Below are 16,858 nucleotides of genomic sequence, written 5' to 3'. Positions count from 1 at the left end.
GGTGTTTGTTATCCAACAAGAGAGTGTTTGAGAGTAGCACTTATTTGTTCATCTATGTGATCATAGGCTTTGCAATCTAGATGTCATATGCTATTCAAGTGTTTTATTATGTGAACTTTGGAGTTACTGTGACCTCGGTGTAATGGTGACAGTGTGTGCGCCGTGTGTAACTCCCTTATGAATTGTGGTGTGTTAGTACCTCCTATGAATGCTCACGGTGACAGTGTGGGGTGTTTATTAGTACTTGGGAATACGCCTTTGAGGTGTGCTTTTGCACACTTGCCCAATGAATTTGAGTTCTTTATTCAACAGGAGAGTAGTATGATGAAGTGCTTATTTATATTCAATTATGATTGCAATGTTGAGAGTGTCCACTAGTGAAAGCAGGATCCCTAGGCCTTGTTTCTAAGCATTGAAACACCGTTTCCAACAAGTTCTGTTACATGTTTGCTTGCTGCCATCTTTATTTCAGATTGCAATTACTACTTACAATCATCCATTATACTTGTATTTCACTATCTCTTCGCCGAACTAGTGCACCTATACATCTGACAAGTGTATTAGGTGTGTTGGGGACACAAGAGACTTCTTGTATCGTAATTGCAGGGTTGCTTGAGAGGGGTATCTCTGACCTCTACCTCCCTGAGTTCGATAAACGTTGGTTGATTCACTTAAGGGAAACTTGCTGCTGTTCTACAAACTCTGCTCTTGGAGGCCCAACACTGTCTACAGGAATAGAAGCGTGCGTAGACATCATCCACCACCACGAAGCGTGATGAGAAGAAGGCTAAAAGCCTCGGATATATTCCTTCTGAAGAGGGGAATGTTATTCTCCCAGGTGCGATTTCACGGCCCAATCCCCCTGCTGGTTTTACCGTGATGTTCTTATCTTTTTTGCATCGAGGTCTTTCGCTTCCTGCTCACAAATTCCTTCGCCATCTTCTCCGAGTTTACGAGATCCAACTATGGTAGTTAACTCCCAACTCAATCCTCCATCTTGCTATCTTTATAACGCTATGCGAATCATTCCTGGGCATCGAGCCACACTTTGGCCTATGGAAGAAAATCTTCTTCGTGAAAAGGTATAATAGCAGGGGCGGTTCCTTCGTCATCGGCGGAGTTGGTTTCATTGCTCGTAAAGAAGTTAATTACTTCAATTTCCCGATGAGGGAGTCTGTGCAAGGATGGAGGCTGAAGTGGTTCTATATTAGAGACTCTCCAACAGCCGAACTCCAACTTCCTCGTTTTTCCGATGTCCTTGAAGCCAAGCCTAAACAATCTTGGAAAAATACCCTTTCTCCTGATGAAAAACCAGCAGTCGATAGGTTATTTGCCAGATTCCTTCGGATCAAGGAAGCCGATGGCCAAACCATGATAGGTACAGAGGTAGCCTCTGTGTTCTTGAGACGTCGAGTTCAGCCAATCATGGCCAGAGCCCACCCGATGTGGTTGTATTCGGGTCCTAAGGACGAGACTAGGATAAATGCTGCCGAATTATCCGAAAAAGAGCTACTTGACGAAGTTCATCGTCTTACTCACTTCAGCCAGGAAGATTCGATCCCTCTTACATCTTCCCATGTACCTTTTGACGTTGATCACCCGCCAACCGAGGTAATTACTTTCTTTCACACTCCCATTGTGTTGTTTTTTTGATTAACACGACTGCCATTGTACTTACTTGTTTTACCTTCGACAGAATCCCATAGATCTTGATTACTTGCAAGACCTGCCGAACGATATTTCCGAGAGAGGAGACTCCTCAGTCCCCGTGGGGTCTCACATTGAGAGAAATGCAAGCTCGGAAGCCGAACATGTTGACCCAATAAACCCTGAAGCCATCCTTATTGATCCCAAATTTGCAGCCAACGATATTAGCGACACAGCGGTATCAATGCACGATGATGACGCTGATCACGCTGCCTTTGTTGATGCAGCTGCGGAGGAGGCCGAAGCGCTACCTTCGAAGAGGTCATCCGGCGGCTTTGCCGATGAAGATGATCTTTGGGATCTGTAAGTCCTTGCTTTTTCTTCAAAACCTACATTTTTGCCTTTGCTATCCTCTGTTTTGACTTCGTCAACCATTTACTTCTGTAGTGATGAAGAATTCATCGAGCCTCCACCCAAAAAGTCTAAAACCGGCGCTACCCCGTTGGATCTTGCAGCTTCCGAGGCTTCGGCCCCTGCTACAATCCCCGCAGCCCAAATATCGACTGCTTCTTCCCTTTCCAAGGGGAAAAATATTCCTTCAGCTGCCGCTGCCGCAATTCCTCCTTCAGGAAAACCCGTAAGTCTTTTCTTTTTTGAATCCAATAGCTCTTCAGATAAATCTTGAGTATTTCAGCCAATAAAACTTTTCCTTTAAGGACTTGCAAGCTGTTATATCTTCCTTGGAATCTTTCGCCTCCCAATACGCTTCTTTGGAGGTCGACAAGGCTCAGCTGCAGAAGGAGGTCGAGTCCTCCTCCTCGAAATTGGAAGGCGCAATTAAAATTGCTGCCGAAGCTCGTACAGAAATTGACGCTTTGAAAGAGGAACAGGGGGAGCTGAAGAGGAGGCTGAAGGACGAAGAAACAGCTAGGCTCACTACCGAAGCTCGGGCGATGGAGAAGGATGATCTTCTCCGCCAATCCTCCCAGGCTTTGCTCAGTAATCCTCTTTTTGTGCCCTTCTCGATTATTGCTTTTGCAAACATTGATTCTTTTGTTAATGTCTTTGTTCACGCCTCATCCTTCTCAGGAGCTGCTGATATCCCTGTTGAGGCTTTGGACGAGGTCCCGAATAATTCTCCATCAAACACTCTGTCGATGACGCTTGCGTCTCATAAGCTTGTTCAGGACCTTCTTCAGAAGGGCAAGGGAGCCATGGCGCGGATCCATTTGATGATTTTCCCCAAGATTAGTCAAGATAAGACTTTGGGGCAGCTGATCGACGCCTTTGCCGTCAACACCAAGGAGGTTATCGAGGTATTCAAACATACTTCGCGTACCTATGGTGCCCTCCTAGCCTTCCAACTCATGATGGGTCATGGCTTCAAAGCTAATATTGAAGAGATGTCCAAGGAGCTGCCGAAGGGACCCGACGGAAAATTCGTCGATCTGAGTACCTTTAAAGCTTCGGCTCTTACATGTGCTCGCCAGCTCCTTGAGTTAGTCGAGGCAAAGAAATCGTCAACAGGTCCCAGTTTATCAAACCAGACCCAAGCCCCCTGAGCCTTGTAACTTTGCTTGATCAAAACGATGTCTTGTCATAAAACTTTACGCAGTTGTAATGAACTTCATGCTGGCAATGTTGCCAGCGTATCCTTGCTATAATATTTGTATTCCTACACTCCCGATGGGAGTAATTTCCAATGTTGACTCCATGTAATCCGTCGCGCCTTTGAACAACATTTTGTAGGTTTACCCTGTGCCTGCTTTTGTCGATGACTCCTCGGGTGCTGTCCCTGAAAGTGATCGACTCCAACGCATGAAGGACCGGATCATGCAGATGGAGAAAGATATGCGCAGCACTTATGCCTTAGCCGCCATTATCAATAAGAAAAATGAGATTGCCGCAGATGCTGAGCGCTACGCGCTTACTGAATTGTACAAGGCTACCAAAAGTTTGAACTGTAAGTGCCCCGGCTCTCTTGCTCTTTGCTATTTCGTGAAAAGCACTTTCTCATCTTCTGCTGGTTCCTTTGCTAGTCATAGCTCTGAACAAGGCTGAAGAAAGCAAGCGTATACATGAGCGTGTAAACGCACTGACCCAGCTATCATCAGCAGACGAAGTTTTCTGGAGGGAACAGTCGAAGGCTTCGACTGTCGCGAAGTTCCAAGACCGGGTCCAACAAGTGCATTGTTTCTTCGACAAGTGCTACACGGGGCTGAGAGTAATATGGAAGATGATGTTTCCTTTGAACGCGGTCCCTCCCACGCTGTTGACTTTAATGTCAGAATTCAGCAATGCTAAGAAGATCCGAGACTTGGTGCGAGCTCAAGTTTTTGCGGGAGCTAGATTTACACTTGCGCTCGTCCTTGCGCGTTATCCTTCTGCAAACCTGCTGTCCATCGCCAATGCAGTGGGTGATTTGGATCCTCTGTACCCGAAGGTGATACTGCCTGCCAATATAATTGTCGACATGCTAGAAAAGGACTCGAAGGCACCTGAAGAAAAAGAGACTCCGCAAGGGTAATTCAGGGTCATGCTCCTACTGTAAACAGAAGACTTTGGTTTCTTACTACATCCGAGTATTTTGGGTTTTAAGTTTAAACTACTTTTATTGGTACGTGCATGTACATGCATTTTTACCATCTTAATGCCGTTGGCAAATTTTGAAGGAGCAAATCTTAATTACTCGTTTAAGCGTATGTGTATTCATTGGTCAGCAAATTGTTTGAGTGATCAGCTCGTGTTGCGGGTCTTGCTAAACCCGTTGTATGTGCAAATTTGCTTTCAACCGATGCATGTCTTGACAGCAGCTCCCGAATATACCAGGAACACTAATTCTGCCGATGACACCGTCGTTCTTTGGTACTTCCATAAGCAAAGCGCCGAACGTGGGTCGTTAGTATATGTGTTTCACGTCCCTTGCTATTTACAACACTCGTTGAGGCATCTTATAGCGAAAAGACAAGAGTTGGGTCCTCGTTGTTTTCGCATCCTTTAGCACTCGTAATTTCAGAGGCTTTTTTGGGGTGCAATCTTTGGACGTGTTCTTCATTGCCCCAACGTTCGCCGAAATATGCAACCGAGGCTCATGATGATGTGGTTCGGGTGTTCCGAACTACTTCAATGCTTTTCAAGGAAACAAAACTTAAGTTCTCATTAATAAAGTAAGCAAGGGACTAAGGGGCGAAAAGGAGCCCTGTTGAAAAGAAAAGGAAAACTAAATGCTACCCATCCGCTTAAGCAAGAGGAGGGTTCTTCTTATCTTCTGGCTTGATCACCGCGTCAGCGATTTCGGAAGCGTCATTGGTTTCACCATGGGTCCCGGCAGTGATTGCCAGCATTTTGTGTTCTTCTAAGGCCGTTGTACCATCGGCTGCCGAAGTTTTCACTGTCGAAGCTTCTAAAGTAAGATCGGCTGGCTTCTTCTTCGTCTTCCTGACGCATTCATCTTCCTTGCTATCACGTGCCGACGATTTTGAAGGGAGATCGACAGCCTCCTGCATGAGCCCAAACTTTGCAGCGATCTTCTGGAAATCGCGATCACAATTATCCGAGCGTGAAAAACTTCCATAGACTGTGATGTTTGTCCCGTTGTTCCCAGGCATTTTCAGCTTGAGGTATGCATAGTGCGGCACAGCCATGAACTTGGCATAAGCTGATCTTCCGAGTATAGCATGGTACTGTGATTCCCAATTGACCACCTCGAACTCGATCTTTTCTTTCCTGAAGTTGTCGGGTTTACCAAAGACGATGTTCAGGTACACTTTGCTAATAGAGTACGCCGGTGAGGTGGGGAGGATCCCATGAAAACAGGTATCTGTCTCTTCTAGCATCCTCATCGTAATTCCCATAGTTTTAATTGTGTCAAGCAATATCAGGTTTAGCTCGCTTCCACCGTCCATAAAAACTTTGCTCATCTTAAATCCTCCAATTTGCGCCTCGACTGCTAGCGCAGCATGTCCTGGCTTTGGGATTGTCATCGGGTGATCTGCCCTACTGAACGTGATACTCTGAGATGACTAGTCGATATACTCAGGGATATTGGCCATGATGCTTTCCGCCAGGTTGATTTCTTGGGTGAGCTTCTTCATCTCCCTCCTCGAAACACCAGTCCTGTGAATCATGCTCATTTGCCCACGAGGTGGTGGAAAGGACTTGTTAGGGTTGTGGGGCTGAACCTGCTGGACCTGATGCTGAGGTGGAGCTGGTGGTGGTGGCGGTTGCTGCTGCTGAATGAGCTTCTGCATCTCGATGAACTGTCGACAATCTCTGAGCAAGTGGCTTGACTTCTTTTTATTGTCTTTGGAGTCGATGTACGCGTGCAGATAGCAAGGTGCGGTTATCTGCTCAGCGAAGGGTAGCTCGGGGGTCCTCTGAGGTCGTGGCTTGTAGTTGCTACCTTTCCCAGAGTTGCTCTGATTGTCATCCTGTCGATCATCTCGCCTATCGTCATACCGATCATCTTGCCGATCGGAATATCCAGCGGCTACCAAGTTGTTGTCGTCGTAGCTGCGGTCCTTCCTCTTCCCACGACAATCCCTGCGACCACCCGAATCATTCTTCGGCTGATCGTCATCCTCGTCGTCACTGCGCTGTCGCGGTCTTCGTACATTGTCTTCGCCGTCGGCCCAGCTGTTGGCGATTTCCATTAACTTGGTTATGGTTTTCGGCTTCTTGCACCCGAGTTCTTCTATGTACGTTTCACGTCGGATGCCGTCGCTGAAAGCATCGATTGCTCTGTCAATAGAAACGTCTTCGGCAGCGTTCAGGAGTTTGGTGAACATGCCGATGTATGCACGCATCGACTCCTTCTGTTTCTGCTGGCAATGTCGTAGCTGCTCGATCCCAACTGGCCTTTTGTACGTCGCTTGAAAGTTGGCGACGAAAGCGTCCACCAGGTTGTCCCATGATTTGATGGATCCCTTCGGCAGACCTCTCAGCCAGGCCCGTGCCGAATCTTTCAGGTAAAGCTGCAGGCACTGCATTGCTGCTATCTGGTTTCCTTTGTGTAAGATCACAGTCTGCAGGTAACCGTCTATCCATGACCTTGGCTCCTGCTGCCCGTCATACTTCGCGGCGTCAGTAGGGGTAGGTTTGAACTTCTTGGGTGTCATTGTTTCGCGGATCTTGTAGCTCAAGCAATCAGCCCCCCTCAGTTCACCGTCGTATTCCTCGCTTTCTTCCGAGGCGTCGCTATCGTCTTCTCCCCTCGCGGCTCGCCGTCTCCTAGCTTTGTCGATTCTGCTCTGGGTAATCTCGTCTCGGGCGTCCCTTGAACGGTGCTTCGAACCTCCAACTTGGGGCGAGGCTTTTTCTTTTCGTGGAACCAGTTTGTCTCCCAGGATTGCGAGGCTTTCCAACGCGCCCCGGTGAGCTTGAACCATGGAACCTTCGGGTCTTTGGTTAACAAGGTACGCCGCGAGGTTGGCAGTTTCTCCCTCGACGGTTTTTGGCCTCAGCATCCCCACGGTATCCGTGGTCATGAATGATCCAGATAAGTTTGATGTTATTTCCCTAGCATCGTCTTCCGTTAATCTGGATAACCTTGATCGATGTTTCCCCGCGCCTTGACTGCTTCGGGAAGCGCTTCCTCGCGAGCCCCTTCGCCGCTCGCTAGATTGTTCTGCCGCAAGCAGGCGTTTCTCGAGGGTGGTTTGCTCAACTAACAACCGCTCCCGATTCTTGTCCAATATCTCGCGATAGGCATTGAGGGTCCCAACTGAAGTTCCAGCGGGGAGCGATGTGTTATTAAGCACGGCTGCCCTGGCAGCTGCCCATTCTTCCTCCGCGATGGTGTAATCGCTACTATTGTTACTGGCACTGTTTTGAAAGCTTCGTCGCCTGCTGGAGCGAGGAGTGTGCTCTCCGCCTCCCCCGTTCCTTGCGTTTCCTGTGTTGTTGGCAGCGTAGACTTGATGGTGCGCCGCTTTCCAGATGACTTCCTTGGCGACGATGTCTTCTCCCGACGAATACTGGGCGCTGCAGATGAACGGCGTGTCGCTCGATCCCAGCCCGTGCCTGCTGTCGCAGTTCAAGCAGTAGTACGAGGTCATCTCTGACGGTGCGGGGTTATCAGATCCGACTGACATTGAAGACGTCGATGATACGTCCAATTTGCATCACTATTTTATATCATAATTTGCTGTTATTCATTGATATATTTCATATTGGGACACAATACTTATGTTATTTCATCTATTTTGCATGTTTCATCATTATTGGAGGATCAAGCACCGGAGCCAGAATTCTGCTGGAAAAAGCACCGTCAGAACGCAATATTTCGGAAGATCAACTGTGGAAGGAAATTATACCAAAAATCCTATTTTTCAAGATGACGAAGGAAGCCAGAAGGAGGAGCCAGCTGGACCCAGGGTGGGCCCACACCATAGGGCGGCGCTGCCCATGGCCTGGCCGCGCCACCATGTGGTGTGGGGGCCCCACAGCCCCTTTCGCCTCCTTTTCTTCGCGAAATCCTTCGTCCCGAAAACCTAAGCCACAGAGGGTACCTCGCGAAGAGTTACAGCCGCCTCTGCGGGGCGGAGAACACCAGAGAGAAAAGAGCTCTCCGGCGGGCAGGAATCCGCCGGGGAAATTCCCTCCGGGAGGGGGAAATCGACGCCATCGTCACCGTCATCAAGCTGGACATCATCTCCATCACCATCATCATCATCTCCACCATCATCACCGCCGTCTCCACCGCTGGACACCGTCACCGCCGTAGCAATTTGGGTTTGATCTTGATTGTTTGATAGGGGAAACTCTCCCGGTGTCGATCTCTACTTGTTGTTGATGCTATTGAGTGAAACCATTGAACCAAGTTTATGTTCAGATTGTTATTCATCATCATATCACCTCTGATCATGTTCCATATGATGTCTCGTGAGTAGTTCGTTTAGTTCTTGAGGACATGGGTGAAGTCTAAATGTTAGTAGTGAACTATGGTTGAGTAATATTCAATGGTATGATATTTAAGTTGTGGTGTTATTCTTCTAGTGGTGTCATGTGAACGTCGACTACATGACACTTCACCATTTATGGGCCTAGGGGAATGCATCTTGTATTCGTTTGCCAATTGCGGGGTTGCCGGAGTGACAGAAACCTAAACCCCCGTTGGTATATCGATGCAGGAGGGATAGCAGGATCTCAGAGTTTAAGGCTGTGGTTAGATTTATTCTCAATTACTTTCTTGTAGTTGCGGATGCTTGCAAGGGGTATAATCACAAGTATGTATTAGTCCTTGGAAGGGCGGTACATTAGCATAGGTTCACCCACACAATACTTATCATAACAATGAAGATTATTTAGCCGTATGTAGCGAAAGCACTAGACTAAAATCCCGTGTGTCCTCGAGAACGTTTGGTCATTATAAGTAAACAAACCGGCTTGTCCTTTGTGCTAAAAAGGATTGGGCCACTCGCTGCAATTGTTACTCTCGCACTTTACTTACTCGTACTTTATTCAACTGTTACATCAAAAACCCCTGAATACTTGTCTGTGAGCATTTACAGTGAATCCTTCATCGAAACTGCTTGTCAACACCTTCTGCTCCTCGTTGGGATCGACATTCTTACTTATCGAAAATACTACGATACACCCCCTATACTTGTGGGTCATCAAGACTATTTTCTGGCGCCGTTGCCGGGGAGTGAAGCGCTATTGGTAAGTGGAATTGGTAAGGAAAACCTTTACTGTTTGTGCTGATTTTATTTCTGCCTGTTGCTATAAGTCATTATGGAGAGATCTTCTCTTCAATTTTTATTTGGGAAATCTACTACTACTGCAACGGTAGTGGATGAGGCGCCAGGTGAGGAAGTGATACCATATAAAATACCTATAAAAATTATTGAACGTGTTATGGATAACCGCTATGAAGGGGATGGAACTGTCCACCCTGGAGATCATTTATTGTTCTTGCATGAATTATGCGGTTTATTCAAGTGTGCAGGTATTGCTATGGATGAAGTGAGGAAGAAACTATTCTCTTTATCGCTGTCTGGTAAAGCGGCGCATTGGTATAAATTACTGGATAATGGGGATTCTCTTGAATGGAATGATATTGTGCCCCGGTTTTATTCTAAGTTCTATCCTCCAAGTGAAATTCACAAGGATCGGAATCGCATATATAATTTTTGGCCTCATGATGGAGAGAGTATTGCCCAAGCTTGGGGGAGATTGAAGTCTTTAATGCTCAAATGCCCCATTCATGAGCTTCCTGGTAATGTTATTATTGATAATTTCTATGCAAGACTTTCTTTTCAAGACAAGACCTTGCTGGATACTTCTTGTTCTGGATCATTTACACGCAACAAAGAAGAGTTTAAAAGGGACCTTCTTGATCGGATCCAAGAAAATACTGAAGGTTGGGAGAACGACAAGGATAGAGAATCAGGTATAATTTATGATTATAAATGCATTGAAGCTTTTATGGATACTGATAAATTTCGTAATATGAGTGCTACATATGGTCTTGATTCTCAAGTTGCTGCAAATCTTTTTAAAGCTTTTGCCTCTCATTATGAATTGCCAAAGAAGAATTTTGATAAGTATCATGAACCGTATAAAGATAAAATTGATTCATCTATTAATAAATGCGTTGTAGTTGAAACTGCTGATCATGTTATTCCTGAAGCGTATATTGAAAAAACTCCTTTCCCTGCTAAAATGAAGGAGTACTCTGTTATAAATAGTGCGGTTCATAAAAGTGAAAAGAAACCTGTAGAACCTGAAGAGCAAATAAAAGTTGAACCTGCTGTTGCAATAGTTAAAGATCTTGTGACTGAAAATGTGGAGGATGGTCATATTATTTTCTGTGAAGATGCTTCTAATATTGTTTCACATCCTAATAAACCCAAACAAGCTAGTGTTCCTATGCTATCTGTTAGAATTGGTGATCATTGCTATTATGGATTATGTGATATTGGTGCAAGTGTTAGTGCTATTCCTTATGAGCTTTACACGGAGATTATGCACGAAATTGATTCTTGTGAACTTGAAGATATTAATGTGGTTATTCAGCTGGCTAATAGAGAAACTATTTCTCCAATTGGTATTGTTCGAGATGTGGAAGTTTTATGCGGTAAGATTAAATATCCTGCTGACTTTTTGGTACTTGGTTCTGCTGCTAGTGATTATTGTCCTATTATTTTTGGTAGACCTTTTCTAAATACTTGTGGAGCTATTATAGATTGCAAGAAAGAGAAAATTTTGACTAAATTTGCTGGTGAATCTTATGAGCTTAACTTCTCTAAATTTACCAAAACTCCTTATAAAGCTGTTTTGCCTAGTGATGATTTTAAAATGGAACAGTGTGCATCTATTGTTCTTGTTCCTAACAATCCTTTGCAGCAACATTTGGAGGATAGCGAGAGTGAAGTTTTTAGGAAAGAAAGAGATGAGCTTGAGGAAATTTTTCTTCGCCAACCTATTCTTAAGCATGATTTACCGGTGGAAGATTTGGGTACAACACCGCCACCAAAGGAAGATCCTGTTTTTGAATTAAAGCCTTTGCCTGATAATCTTAAATATGCTCATATTGATGATAAGAAAATATATCCTGTTATTATTAGTTCTAAGCTTTCAGAGATTGAGGAAGAAAGGTTATTGGAAATATTGAAGAAGCACCGAGGCGCTATTGGCTACACTCTTGATGATTTGAAAGGGATTTCTCCTTCTATTTGCCAACATGCTATTAATATGGAAGATGATGCAAAGCCTGTTGTTGAACATCAGCGTCGTCTAATTCCGAAGATGAAGGAAGTGGTAAGGAATGAGGTATTAAGACTTCTTGAAGCTGGTATTATATATCCTATTACTGATAGTAGATGGGTTAGTCCTGTGCATTGCGTTCCCAAGAAAGGAGGAATGACTGTTGTGCCTAATGATAATGATGAGCTCATCCCTCAAAGAGTAGTTGTAGGGTATAGAATGTGCATTGATTTTCGAAAAGTTAATAAAGTTACTAAGAAAGATCATTACCCTTTACCATTTATTGATCAAATGCTAGAAAGATTGTCTAAAAATACTCATTTTTGTTTTCTTGATGGTTATTCTGGGTTTTCACAAATTGCTGTTAAAGCTAAAGATCAAGAGAAAACCACTTTCACTTGTCCCTATGGAACTTATGCTTATAGACGTATGCCTTTTGGTTTATGTAATGCTCCTGCTACTTTTCAAAGATGCATGTCTGCTATTTTTCATGGTTTTTGTGAGAGTATTGTAGAGGTATTCATGGATGATTTTTCCGTCTATGGGAATTCTTTTGATAGTTGCTTGCGAAACCTTGATAAAGTTTTGCAGAGATGTGAAGAAACTAACCTTGTTCTTAATTGGGAGAAATGCCACTTTATGGTTAATGAAGGAATTGTATTGGGACATAAAATTTCTGAGAGAGGTATTGAAGTTGATAGAGCTAAAGTTGAAGCAATTGAGAAGATGCCCTATCCAAGGGATGTTAAAGGTATTCGTAGTGTTCTTGGTCATGCTGGGTTTTATAGGAGATTTATTAAAGATTTCTCCAAGATTTCAAAACCTCTTACTAATCTTCTTCAAAAAGATGTACCATTTGTTTTTGATGATGATTGTAAGGAAGATTTTGAAACTCTAAAGAAAGCCTTAACAACTGCTCCTATAGTTGAACCTCCTGATTGGAATTTACCCTTTGAGATTATGTGTGATGCTAGTGATTTTGCTGTAGGCGCTGTTCTTGGACAGTGAGTAGATAAAAAACTGAATGTTATTCATTATGCTAGTAAAACTCTTGATGCTGCTCAAAGAAATTATGCCACAACTGAAAAAGAATTATTAGCTGTAGTCTTTGCTTGCGATAAATTTAGATCTTATATTGTTGATTCAAAAGTTACTATTCATACTGATCATGCTGCAATTAGATACCTTATGACAAAGAAAGATGCTAAGCCGAGGCTTATTAGATGGGTGCTTCTTTTGCAAGAATTTGATTTACATATTGTAGATAGGAAAGGTGCTGATAATCCTGTTGCTGATAATTTGTCTAGATTGGAAAATATTGCTTATAATCCTGTTCCTGTTAATGATAGTTTTCCAAATGAACAATTGGCTGTAATAAAGGTGAGCTCGCGAGACAGTCCTTGGTATGCTGATTACGCTAACTTTATTGTTTCCAAGTACTTGCCTCCAACCTTTTCAGCTCAGCAAAGGAGGAAATTCTTTTATGACTTGAGGCACTATTTCTGGGATGACCCACACTTATATAAAGAAGGGGTGGATGGTATTATGCGAAGGTGTGTTCCCGAATATGAACAACAAGAGATATTGAGTAAATGTCATGGTAGTGCTTATGGAGGACATCACGCCGGAGAAAGAACCGCGCAAAAGGTTCTACAATCAGGTTTTTATTGGCCAACTCTCTTCAAAGATGCAAGGAAGTTTATTTTATCTTGTGATGAATGCCAAAGGGTTGGTAATATCTCCAGACGTAATGAAATGCCTATGAATTATACTCTTGTTATTGAACCGTTTGATTGTTGGGGATTTGACTTCATGGGACCTTTTCCGTCTTCAGAAGGTAACACTCACATACTTGTTGCTGTTGATTATGTTACTAAATGGGTGGAAGCTATACCTACAAAAAGTGCTGATGGTGAGACCTCTTTAAGAATGCTTTTAGATATTATTTTTCCTAGATTTGGAGTGCCTAGATATATTATGACTGATGGAGGTTCTAATTTTATTCATGGAGGTTTTAGAAAAACTCTTGCTAAGTATGGTATTAATCATAGAATTGCTTCCGCTTATCATCCTCAAACTAGTGGTCAAGTGGAATTATCAAATAGAGAGATTAAATCTATTTTGGGAAAGACCGTTAATAAAACTAGAAAGAATTGGGCTAGTAAATTGAAGGATGCACTATGGGCTTATAGAACTGCTTATAAAAATCCCATGGGAATGTCACCTTATAAAATGGTTTATGGGAAAGCTTGTCATTTACCTTTAGAACTAGAGCACAAAGCTTATTGGGCTGTTAGAGAATTAAATAAAGATCCTAAACTTGCCGGTGATAAGAGGTTGTTGCAATTAAGTTCTCTAGATGAATGGAGAAGTGAAGCTTATGAAAATGCTAAACTCTTTAAAGAGAAAGTTAAAAAATGGCATGATAGAAGGATTATCAAAAGAGAATTTAATATTGGGGATAAAGTCCTATTGTATCGGTCTCGCCTCAGATTCTTTGCAGGGAAATTACTCTCGAAATGGGAAGGACCATATGTTGTCGAGGAGGTGTATCGTTCAGGAGCAATCAAAATTAGCTCTCTCCAAGGCAATGCTACGCAAGTGGTGAATGGACAAAGACTCAAGCATTATATCTCGGGTGATTCTTATAATGTTGATGTTGATATTATTCAAGTGGAAACACCGGAGGCTTTCATCAAAGGGCAAATTGACAGTCCGCCAGAACTCGACTTTGAATAGGTAACAGTACTGGTAATGAAAAGTACGCAATTTACTTTCCGAATAATATTTTTGCTGTTTTTGGAAAATATGAAAAATTACGAGTTCGAAACGGAGTGGAAAGGACGCACGAGGGGGTGCCACCATAGGGCGGCGCGGCCTGACCTGGGCCCGCGCCAACCTATGGTCTGGCCGCCTCGTCGCCCCTTTCCGACTCTGGTTCGATCTGGTACTTCCCTTTTGTCGTGAAAATTTTTGCTATATAATCCCCCGGACCCCTGGAGGTCCGTATATCGTTCTCTCGACGTGTTTTGTTTCGAGCTGTTTCTGCCAGGATCTGTTTTCAGTTTAGAAGCACCATGGTCTCCAAGAACAAGGGCAAGGAGTTTCCGGATGAAGATGATCGAGATCTTGGGTGGAAAGAGGAAGACAAGGACGTCAAGGAAGAGGATGAAGAAGAGGTGGAGGAAGATTCGCGCGCACACCCGCGTGCTACCATCGCAAGCATCAAGGTGGTGGACAACCCTTTTAGTGCAAACAAGAGCGCAAGAATTCACACTGGAGGAGCGGTTCCACATCATTACCTAGCTCCGAAAACATCTCTATCAGGCATTCACCATCCCTTCCACAATCTAATTTTCAATAATCAAATTGAAGGGACTCCAAAGGCAGCATTGCCTAGCCAGTGGGATATAGATCGTTCTAACACTGCAGGAGGGAAGGAGCCTGAGGCTGAAGAGTGGGGAAATAACTCCAAGAGCTGGGACTCGCCGTCGGACAGACTCCTTAACCGCGTCGAGCACAATTCAGAGATGATTCGCAATCTCACATACAGGATTGATGAGCTTCAGGAGCTTATTGAGAAGCTTGTCAGGAATTCATCACCACCATCACCGAAGGAGTAATTCATCATCGGTATTGGCATCCCCTTGGTTTGTTCCAAGCTTGGGGGAGTGCCGCGGTATCACATTATCACTACCTTTTACTTTTTATTGTCAAGTAGTGTCATATCATGAGTAGGGAAGTTATCATATAAGATGGGTTGCAGTTTGGAAGTATCTCTCCTTTAGTTGGTTATCTATGTATCCCTTGGTGTGAGTTATCGTTATGGAATATTAATGAGAAGTCTTATCATTTACATATTGCACATCTCATTTTAGTTTGCAATCTCTATTATATGATTTACCTTGTCATTAGTATTGGTATCACTTTGGGAGCATTGAATAAATCTATTTGGTTTTGGCAAACTTAGCATTGGTCAATAGCAACAACACTTTGAGGTTTAAGTAGAAAAGAGAAATACATGTAGATGTTTCATTGTCTTTCTTTCTTGTTAGCTCATAGCTTTTTATTCTGAAGTTAAAACTGTTTGTGCTTACAAGGAAGATGCATGATTGTTTCTATCACATGTATATTTGTTTGTTTCCTTCGACTCTTATGCTTGCTAATTAACCTTGCTAGCCAAAGACCTGTACTGAGAGGGAATACTTCTCGTGCATCCAAACCTTAGCCCAAACCTATGCCATTTGTGTCCACCATACCTACCTACTACATGGTATTTTCTGCCATTCCAAGTAAATACTTCATGTGCTACCTTTAAACAATTCAAAACTTAGTATCTCTTATTTGTGTCAATGTTTTATAGCTCATGAGGAAGTATGTGGTGTTTTATCTTTCAATCTTGTTGGGCAACTTTCACCAATGGACTAGTGGCTTCATCCGCTTATCCAATAATTTTGCAAAAAGAGCTGGCAATGGGATTCCCAGTCCCAAATTAATTAAACTAAATAGACACTCCTCCATGGTATGTGATTGATGGACGGCACCCGAAGGATTCGGTTAGCCATGGCTTGTGTAAGCAAAGGTTGGGGGGAGTGTCATCATCATAATAAAACTAAAATAAAAAGGCACTCCTTCATGGTATGAGATTGTTGGCAGGCACCCGAGGATTCGGTTAGCCATGGTTTGTGAAAGAAAGGTTGGAAGGAGTGCCACACAAAATAAAAATAAAATGGGAGCCGCTCTTTGAAGGTTGTCTGGCAAGGGGGTTAGAGTACCCGCTACCAGTCGTTGACAACAACAAACACCTCTCAAAATGTTACTTTTATTCTCTTTATATGATTTCAAAACTGAAAAAAGCTCTAGCACATGATTTAATCCCTGCTTCCCTCTGCGAAGGGCCTGTCTTTTACTTTATGCTGAGTCAGCAAACCTATTTCCCTCCATTTCAAGCAAGCATTTGAGTAGTTGTGATCAAACCATTATATTGTGATTTGCTTCATCATGTCTTTTATTCTTCCTAGTTTAGTACAAGTTTTATCTGAATGAATATAGCTTTGCAAGTTATCAATGATCATGAAGGGACCTTTATGATTGAGTATGCAAGTTGTGCCTTATAAACTTTAACATGAGAGCGCTGCTCAATGAGATAAGTATAATCTGTTAATTGTTCTCTGACCAAGAACGAAGTTTGCCATCACCAATTATGATTTCTTATGCACCTTTGTTTGTGATTACCTTATACTTGTTTCAAGTTGAGTTGTAAGAGGAAGTTGTCCACTATAATGCCTTGTGCGAATGAATATAATGCTTCTTGTCCGTATTTTATTTATCGACTCTTCACTCCATAAACATGTGGTCCTGTTTATCGAGCTCAGTTTCGCTTGGGGACAAGCGAAGTCTAAGCTTGGGGGGAGTTGATACGTCCAATTTGCATCACTATTTTATATCATAATTTGCTGTTATTCATTGATATATTTCATATTGGGACACAATACTTATGTTA

The sequence above is a fragment of the Lolium perenne genome, chromosome 4 (genome assembly GCF_019359855.2).
Source record: "Lolium perenne isolate Kyuss_39 chromosome 4, Kyuss_2.0, whole genome shotgun sequence".
NCBI classification, from domain to species: Eukaryota; Viridiplantae; Streptophyta; class Magnoliopsida; order Poales; family Poaceae; genus Lolium; species Lolium perenne.
Note: the sequence above shows the minus strand (reverse complement) of the source record.